The sequence below is a fragment of the Panicum hallii genome, chromosome 1 (assembly GCF_002211085.1).
Source record: "Panicum hallii strain FIL2 chromosome 1, PHallii_v3.1, whole genome shotgun sequence".
NCBI classification, from domain to species: Eukaryota; Viridiplantae; Streptophyta; class Magnoliopsida; order Poales; family Poaceae; genus Panicum; species Panicum hallii.
This window is the reverse complement of record NC_038042.1, coordinates 12,535,341-12,544,566: the sequence shown is the minus strand read 5'-3', so window position 1 is coordinate 12,544,566 and position 9,226 is coordinate 12,535,341.

Below are 9,226 nucleotides of genomic sequence, written 5' to 3'. Positions count from 1 at the left end.
TTTTTGATGTCAAGTATTTTACATAGTTGTTATGGGATGGCCAGCGCTGCCAGCCGGCCTTATTCTTTCTGTAAAAACTTGGAAAATAAGGGGATGCGTGGAACGGCCGATCTTAACGATCGGCCGGAATTCTTTTTACTATCTTCCTTTTCCATCTGCAGCATTGATCTAACAGAGGATGGGAAGCTAGGATATGGTTTCACATCAGCTGACGAACTTGAGGAGATAGATATTGGTCCTGGGGATAAGCCACGACCAACGTTTATAAGTAGGAAATTGCACCCATCCCTACGAGAGCCGATGATAACTTTGCTGAAGGGATATGCCGATTGCTTCGCCTGGGATTACACAGAAGAAGGATGGCCGATGGCGGGTGTGCGTGGATTTTAGGGATCTCAATAGAGCCACTCTGAAGGACGAATACCCCATGCCTATTGCGGAGACGTTGATCAATGTTGCTGCTGGCCACAAGATATTAAGTTTCATGGATGGTAATGCAGGTTACAATCAGATTTTCATGGCCCCTGAAGATATACACAAAACTGCATTTAGAGCGCCTGGAGCGGTGGGCCTATTCGAGTATGTGGTTATGACCTTTCGCTTGAAAAATGCTGGTGCTACATATCAGCGTGCCATGAACCACATCTTCCATGATTTGATCGGCAATCTTGTGAAAATTTACATCGATGACGTTGGGGTAAAGTCAGCGTCGGTCGAGGGACATCTGGATGATCTACGGCAGGTTCTAGAACGAACTAGAAAGTTCGGGCTCAGGATGAACCCAAAAAAGTGCGCCTTTGGTGTGTCAGCCGGGCAGTTTTTGGGTTTTCTAGTTCATGAAAGAGGAATAGAGATTGGCCTAAAAAGTCAGGAAGCCGTACGCACTATGGTGCCACCCACTACCAAGAAGGAGCTCCAGCAACTTATTGGTAAGATTAACTTCATCAGGAGGTTTATTTCTAATCTATCTGGGCGGATTGAACCCTTTATGGAGTTAGTGAAAATCAAAACCAATGAAGAATTCCGCTGGGGGGCAGAACAACAATGGGCATTCGAAGAAATTAAAGAATATTTGTCGAGACCGCCTGTGTTGGTGCCACCACAACAAGATAGGCCATTTTACATATATTTGTCAGTCGGTGAGACATCTATTGCTTCAGTGGTAGTACAATTATATGATGGCAAGGAGAGGGTGGTATTTTATCTCAGTAGGAGGATGTTGGATGCAGAAACAAGGTACCCCGATATGGAGAAACTTTGTCTTTGCTTATTTTTTAATGCACCAAGCTTCGCCATATCCTGCTATCGGCTGAGGTAATCATCATTTGCAAATCGGATGTTATAAAGCACATGCTATCAGCTCCTGTATTGAAAGGCCGATTGGGAAAATGGATGTTTGCATTATCAAAGTTCGATATCCGATATCAACCTGCAAAAGCAGTTAAAGGGCAGGCGTTAGCAGATCTCATTGCTGAGAGGGTCAATACCAATATAGCAGCGCTTTCCGTACGAGCCTGGGCTATGTACTTCGATGGATCAGTTTGTGGAGACGGATGTGGCATCGGCATCCTGCTGGTATCGCCTCGTGGGGCAACGTATTCTTTCTCGATCAGATTACCTACTACCTGTACCAACAACCTTGCGGAATACGAAGCAGTAGAAGTCTTCGGGGATTCAAAATTGATAATCTCCCAACTCACGGAAAAATACAGGTGTGAAAGCGAGCTATTATTTCCGTTGTGGGTGCAATGCCAGGAACTAATAGCCCAGTTCAGGTATATAAATTTCTATTGGATACCTAGAGCTCGGAATGCAGAGGCCAATGATCTGGCGCAACTGGCTTCAGGATACAAAACCGATGGAACAAATCATCAGGTGTACTTACTGGACCAGGGAGATTGGAGAGCCGATATCTTCAATTACTTGAAGGATTCAGCTCGGGGGGCACCCAAGAGGATACGATACAAAGCCATGAGGAGCCGGGAGGCTTCCGGGATGGCTGGTGGGCCCCGGTCCCTCGGTCAACAGCCCAGCGATCCGGCGCGCACCCTGGCTGGAAGTCGCTAGCCGTGCCACCTGATCCTGCACCTGATCAGGTAGGTGTGACGTATAAAATTCCTGTATGCATAGACATGTGTAAAGATTAGTCCGAGCCGTGATCGGCTCATCACTTCCTCCCCGGTATTGGCTATAGAGAGCCGATTGCATCAATACCGGATCGGATCTTTGGAACAGGCAATGTATATATATGCTTATCGACAAAACAAATCTTGCTTCATAAATATCAATCTAATCCAATCTCAACGACTAAGCCCTCATTGCACGATCGGAACATCCTACAAGTGATTGAGCCTAACGAATACATAAAAGCATCGGAACAGACGATCTAAACAGAGACCATAGAACCAGCCAGAGAGCCGATTCCTAGAGCAATCTCTATTCGAGCTACGATCCGATACTAAACATACTGCCGGAACTTTCAACTCGTTTGCAAGGCCTAATCATGCACATATTGAACTAAATCTCCAAATAACCAGAAACTAGCCGTAATAGATCGGATCTGCGGATAAAGATAAAGCAAGATGTAACCATCGTATTCATGATCGAACACGATGATTACTAAGCACACGTGAGCAACGAACAAAGCATGAATAGGATACACAAAAGATAACGTTACTCTAAGTGCGCTAAGATAACTAGTGCTACTCGCCATCTACAGGGCTTCAGCACGAGCAACACATAAAACAAACGAGCAAAGGTGATGCTACCCCGATCATGCAGAGCATGATCGGGGCCGCATGGCACTTACCCGATGAAAAACCCTAGAACAGGGGAGGCGATGCGCCAAGAGTTGTTGATGAATGATTCAGTCTCTTGTTTATTCATGGTACATATTTATAGTCCGTTGACTTGTCCTCCTTAACTAACCCTAACCAAACATGACACGAACCTTAACTAACTATATCTAAATTTACACGGCCGTTCTGGCCCCAATCACCCGCACAAGGTCCGATTCGCAAGCTTATCGTAACTGTCTTCTAGGCCCATCTTGCTCCATGGCCCATTTTTGGCCTGTCCAGATTATTGCGATAACACATGCCCCCCGGTTTTGGCAATGGTAATTCCGAAATCCCCTATTTTAAAATCACCTCGACCCTTCGGCTTCTGATCCGTACAGCCACGCCCTTTCGACTTCCAACGGATGTGACTGCTCTTTATCAGTCTCCTAGGGAACCATTACGGTTCCGATTCACTTCACCTCTCTGTTTACCCTTATAAACTTACCCCCAGCATCTTCCCCAATCATCTTTCTCTCACAGCCATTAACCATTGCGCTCCTTCTTTTCTCTTGTCATGGCTTCTTCTTCTTCTGCCTCCTCCATCATTTCTTTTGAATCCGAAACCTCCCGAGAGCCAACTCCAGAATACGATCCGATAGCTACTTATGAAGTCCGTGCCCCCCCTGCATTGGGATGCAGAAGAATGGGATTTCCATTCCCAGTCAGAGGATGATAAATCCCTGACCGATGGTGAGGATCTTGCACTTCTCTTCGGAGTCGAGCTGGAGGAAGACGAAGATGATGCATCTTGGGGGGAAGACTTCTCCTCCTCGGAAGAAAGAGTCGATTCCTTTTCCTCCGAAGAAGATCCGATGGCAGGTAACTTCCTCTTTGGCGGGTCATCGGACGAAGCTTCCGACGACACCGAAGAAGCCGAAGACGATGACGGCTTCACCAGCAACAAAAGCGAGAATGATGACAGTGGCGACAACAGCAGCGATGATAGTGGTGCTAGCGTTGCTCCGCCGGCCAAGCGCCGCAAGACTACTGACGTGTACTGGTGGTAGGCTGTAGCACCACCATTAGTTTGTCTCAAGGAGCAGTTAGCTCTTCTTTTGTACTTGCTGCTTTGCTGTGAATAGAATCCTCTTTTACATCAGTAAATTTCTTGCACATAACAATCTGCTCAAGAGCCGATGGCAACGCATCGGCCTTAGAGTGTACCAGTCCGGATCCGAAATAATCTTCCAATTTACTTTACCCTCTGCCGGACTTCAAATCCAAAACAGATCTCTGGAGATTCTGGAATCCAGGCTAACTCCGAACTTCTTTTGCTCATAAACCCTAGCCACAGAATCTTCCTCTGATCCTTGAGACGCACATTCGATCCTGCGCCGCCAACCCTTGATCTATTCTCCAAGATCTCGATTCAAGACTCCCGATGGCGGAATCTTCGAACACCGCCGCCGCCATCTTCGGTCTGAAGGTAAACTTCGACCCCCATTAATTTAATGCAGCAACCATAAAATTTACTGCGTGGTTAAATGACTCCTTCCTCGGCAATCTTTCTTTCTTGGGGTTTTTTCAGGGTTCCGATATCTTCTTACCACACCCTTCTTCCCCCAATTCTTTCTGCCTTGGGCCTCGTTCCTACGAGAAGCCCATAGATCTGATTTCATCCGAAGCCAATTGGATCCCTTTCGTGAGTCAGGACATAGATCTAGAGTCTTGGTCAGATAGCCTCCGCGCTTGGGAATCCATCGGGATAGACGATGCTCCGTCTCTGTCCCTTTCTCCTCTTGAAAAAAACGAGAACCTTCTGAAGACCATCGGCTACTTCTGGTCCGATGCCTTGAATTGTTTTCCTTTTGGGCATGGTCCGATGACACCAACGCTGCTAGATGTTATGATGATCACTGGCTTAGACATATCATCAGCTTGTCCCTCTGCTTACAGGCTCTCTGTAGTCCCCTTCAAACTATCTTCCAAAGCAGAATGTACTAACTGGAGTACATACTTGAACCAACACCAGAAGAGCAAGGGTCCCGTATCGGAGAAGGAGCACACGGCCTTTCTAAATTTGTGGCTTGAACATTTCCTCTTCTGTGGCCCTTCCCTTGCTCCAACCAAGAATTACCTCTCTCTGGCTTACGAGCTGGCCAAGGGTCACCCTGTTGGCCTTGGTAAATTATTCCTTGGGGAACTTTACAGATACCTTCATCTGATGACTTTGAGCCTTCTTTCACAGAAGAAACTCAGAACTGGTGGTCCGTGGTGGTTCATCCAGTTATGGGCTCATCTTTACTTCCAGAGCTTCATTCTCAATTTCCCTTCTCTAGTCGGCAATTCTTTCCCTAACCTGAGTGGGAGGCAAATTAGGTGCACTAGCTTCGGGCAGGCTGTGTACAGTCTTCCCGACGGGAAATTGAACCCTCCAGACGCCTTACGTTGGTTCAGGATCTTTTACCGAGGCCTAGACAGCCCCAACTTTCTCCCGTATATTGATTCTGAACTCTTTGAGAACCCAGCCATGTTCCGGCTAGCTGATTTTGCCTATGACGCTGACACCAGGCGTCTGTACTCCATCATGGTTCCGCCCTGTCTTCTTCCGGTTGGCATGAGTACTTCCAATCGGATTATGAAGCCAGGGTACGAGTTTTACCAGCTGGTCGTAGCAGCCCGGCAGCTTGGTCTTGGACAAGTACCACCTCATTTCCTTCTTCACCTCCTAACGTCAAATAGAGTGGATCTCCCTCATGCTGTAACCACCCAAAGGTGTTACAGTCTTTTTTCAGACCTTCCCCTATCTGTCCCTGCCAATCTTACCTTCACTTCTTCGGCTGTCGATTTTGAGGGGTGGTGGTCGATGTGGAAAACTCACGTTTTCCGAAGAGCTCTGGGTCCGATGCTGCAGCAGATTCATTCCGAATATGAAATTCCCGCCGGAGAGGTATTGCCTCTTGACTAATGTTTCTTTTTTGACTTTTATTGGCCTCTTTCTGATTTCGTTCTTTGTTTCTGCAGCAAGAAGATGGCCCAGAGCCGATGAATGATGATGGGTCACCCTTTTGTTTCTTGCCAGTTGCCCCTGTGGTTCTCTTCGGCAAGAATGCACCTCCTCTTTCAAAGAGCATAATGCAAATTCAGCCCAGCACTGCCAAGCTGACCCCCAAGCGGAAGCGATCCTCTGAAGCTGTTGCCCCCCGAGCTCATGCTAAGACAAGGAAAGTCCTCGTCAAGAAGGTCCGGAAGGAAGCTACACCATCTTCTCCTAACCCAGAGGTCCCGGTCGCCAACCAAGTTTGGATCACCTTCCCCCTTTTATATGGCCAGCCTTTTGTTCACGGTCATCTTCTTTAATTTCACTCTTTCCCCCTGCAGCCTGTCATTGTGGATGTCTCTAGTGGGGAAGAACCCCCACGCCAACAGGGCTTAGCTTTGGAGGTGCCAGAGGATGTGGATGTGCCCATTAGAGCTTTGATCACCCTTCATGGTCCTGATGCGGCAGTCCTGGAGGGTCCTTCTGCATCGGCCGATGTCCCGGCTACTTCGCCAGGTACGCAGGAGCCAGTCGTGATGGTGTCCCTTGTTAGCCCCTCCCTGGAAGGACCATCCACCGCCTCAGCCACTGCCGACCTCCCTGCGTGAGAGACACATCCAGCAGAGCCGACCGCTATCTCATCAGCTATTGCTCCCGCAGAGCCGACTGCTATCTCATCAGCTGTTGCTTCTTCTTCTGGAGACGTGGCTCCTCTGGCCTCTACCGTCATCGTTCAACTTTCGGAAGGGACACGCCCTCAGGAGTTGATCGTTCCTCCATCGGCTATCACCACCTCTCTCTCGGGACAGGTATGCCTTATTCTTTTTAATTACTTCGGTCTTTTTCCGCAGTGCCTTGCTCACCCTCTTTTCCTTCAGAATCTGGATCTTTCAGAGCTCCTCGCGTTCAATCCTGCCTTAATCGGGTCGGCCATATTGGAAGCTGATGACTCTCCCCTGGACTTGACCAGCACTGCCAATCAACTTCTCCGCATGAAGGATCTTCTATCGGGTCCGATCGATGCCCTGATCCAGGATTCCAGCACGGTGAAACAAATCCTTGATGAGGTCAACTCCCAGCTCCCTGTGAGCCTTCAGGTCAAGCTTTTGCCGGCCGGGTACCTCCCTTCTTTCCGAGCAAAAGTGGCAGAGGCTCGCCATAGGATTGAGACTCGGCGTTCCCAATCGCTCCTAAGGACTATCATCGCCGAGATGTGCCAGTCAGTCAACAAGAAGAAAGCCGCACTCGACGCCAAGGTTGACACATCTGCCTCTGCCCAGCGGCTTCATCTCCTGGAGAGAGAACTAGAAGACCTTGAGGCTAAAGTCTGGGCCACCAAGCAGCGCATTCAAGAGGAGAAGGATCTTATCGCGGGTTCCAAGCAGGAGGCAGCAGTCTTGACCGCCGAGCTGAAGGCAGACCTGGCCGAGCTGAGCAGCCTGAGCAAACAAGTGGTGCCGGGGGCGGACGAAGAGGACGAAGCGGTGATTGCTGAAGTTGACCGCATCCATCTCGACGCCATTGCTGCCATCAATGATTTCCTCCAGAAAGCCTGCCCAAGATGAACTCTGTATTTTCATGTTGTGACCCTGAAGTCGATGGTTATACATCGGCTATTTGATAACCTGTGGTGATTAATTGCTACAAAAACTTCTAAAGTCGATGGTCTTACATCGGCTGTTCTAATGACTTTTGTTAATGTATGGGCCGATCATACTCATCGGCCTCCTTTTTCACTTCTTGTCTTGCCAAAACGCCATCGGCTTGGCCTCTGTCACCTTTCTTAGCTTACTGGTCATATCGGTTTATTGCCTAATGGGTGCCATCGGCTTTACTGTTCGTCGGCCCACATACTTGGGAAGTATTTCTTAAGGTGTTGGCCGTTGACTGCCACTGAAAACTTGATGCCATCCAATTCTTCAAGCATGTACACATTCCCAGGTAGGATCTGGTGAACCCTGTACGGCCCGTGCCAGTTTGGGGACCACTTGCCATATGCCGTGTCCTTAGTTCCCAATGGTAATACTGCTTCCCAGACCAAGTCTCCTACTTGAAATTCCTTCGGTTTGACCTTTTTATTATATGCACGGGCTACTTTAGCCTTATTCTCCTTAATCTTCTCCAGCAACCATAGCCTGAGTTCCGTGAGGTCCTCCACATTATCACTCATCAGAGTAGCATATTCTTCAGCAGATAAGTCATTCTAGAATTCTACGTGCCTTGACCAAGCCGTAATTTCCCACGGTAACACGGCTTCCTGCCCGTAAACCAAGTGATAAGGGGAAGTTTTTGTTGCCCCATGACAAGATATACGGTATGCCCATAATGCTTCTAACAAGACCTCGTGCCAGCGTCTGGGGTATTCATCAATCTTCCTCTTAATCAACTTGATAAGGCTCTGATTGGATGCTTTCGGCTTGTCCATTTTCCTGAGCATAATATGGAGATGATCTAATCAGCTTGATACCCATACCAGCGGCAAACTTCTTGAATTCTTCTAAAATAAAAACGGAACCACCATCTGTTGTAATGGTCTGTGGGATCCCAAATCTGTGAATGACATGTTCCTTGACGAACTGAATAACATCTTTAGATGCCACCGATTTCATTGGAATCGCTTCCACCCATTTGGTGAAATAATCTGTGATAGCTAAAATGAACTAATGACCCTTGCTAGATGGAGGATTAATTTTGCTGATTATATCCATACCCCAGCCTCTGAACGGCCATGGTTTAATGATGGGGTTCATCACGGACGCTGGTACCATCTGGATCTTTCTGAACCTCTGACATGCTTGACACCCTTTATAATACTTAAAACAATCTTCAAGCATGGTGGGCCAATAGTACCCTGATCGCCTAATTAGCCACTTCATCTTGTGAGCCGACTGATGAGTCCCACACGTTCCTTCGTGGACTTCATGCAGGAGCCGATTGGATTCGGCCGGCCCCAAACATTTAAGCAACAACCCCTCCAAGGTCCTGTAAAAAATATCATCCCCTATCACGACGTACCTCATGGCTTTGTATCGTATCCTCTTGGGTGCCCCCCAAGCCGAATCCTTCAAGTAATTGAAGATATCGGCTCTCCAATCTCCCTGGTCCAGTAAGCACACCTGATGATTTGTTCCATCGGTTTTGTATCTTGAAGCCAGTTGCGCCAGATCATTGGCCTCTATATTCCGAGCTCTAGGTATCCAATAGAAATTTATATACCTGAACTGGGCTATTAGTTCCTGGCATTGCACCCACAACGGAAATAGTAGCTCGCTTTCACACCTGTATTCTTCCGTGAGTTGGGAGATTATCAATTTTGAATCCCCGAAGACTTCTACTGCTTCGGCTCCGGCCTCCAGAAACAATTCCATGCCTTTATGCACCGCCTCATATTCTTCAAGGTTGTTGG